A 1,077-nucleotide genomic window follows, 5' to 3' on the forward strand; every position below is an offset into this window, starting at 1 on the left:
CTCATGCCAGGCATATATGTATGTGTGCCCAAAATCCAAAATCCAAAGATGAAAATGGAGAAAGGATTGTGGCATGGCCATTCCCCCTCCGGAGTGACTTCTTGCTTTCTGTCTCTGGTAAGCGCATGCATCCTACAGCAAAACCTCCAAGAAAAAAAAATAGTCTTTTATTCAATGATTAGAATTTCAAAACTCACAGTGAAAACAAATCAGTGAAAAGAGTGCCAAAACTGGAAGTCAAAAAACCTGAGTTCTAGAACTGGCCCTTTTGTTAAGAGGTTGTACATTCCTAGAGAGATTTTTCTACTTTGCTTTTTCATTCAATAAATATTTATCCAGTGTGCTCTTCCAGAGGGAAAGTGAGAGCTACATCATCCTCAGCGGAGCTCCCAGTGGAGCGCCTGGTAACTACAAAATAATCTGCAAAATGCAGACTGACCTAGGTCGTCTCTACTGTCCCTTCTATCCCGTAGGTCCTAGGATTAAGTCCACACAAAGAGGGCTTTGGTGGCCAGTCTGGACAGCTTCGCTCCACCTCTTCTCCTTCCCCTGAATGTCCGTATCCCCCTACCCCCCTCTCAAAGCCTCTCAGATTGGATTAATATGAGAAAGAACGGAGACAGGGCTACGTGGGAAAACCCTTTTGTAAAACGTTGGTTTCCTCCGGGATTCCCACTGCGGAGGAGTTGGGAAACTGCCTTAAATGTTCCGGTCTCTGTCTCCATCTGCCGGTTAAAATGCCACATTGCAGCCTCAAAGCCATAACTGGAAATGTCGCCTAACAGAAGGGGACTCAAGATTAAGTGTCTGAATTTTCTATTTGCTGGCTAATCTAGCATCTTGATGGTGTCCTTCATTTGGACATGAAAACTCAGTCTTCTTTCAACTCCTGCCCTGTTTAAATTTATATATTTATTTCTTCGGTGAACAAGAGAGAGGCACCCCCAACAGCCCACACCTGGATCCCCCTCCAGCCTCAGCCAGTGGGGATCGCAGACATGCACCCCACTTGACAGGGGAAACTCTTTTTTTTTTTTTTAGAGGTTTTTGCTATAGGGCACATGCCTTCAACAGACA

Source organism: Tupaia chinensis, unplaced genomic scaffold (genome assembly GCF_000334495.1).
Source record: "Tupaia chinensis unplaced genomic scaffold, TupChi_1.0 Scaffold145559_1, whole genome shotgun sequence".
Taxonomy (NCBI): Eukaryota; Metazoa; Chordata; class Mammalia; order Scandentia; family Tupaiidae; genus Tupaia; species Tupaia belangeri.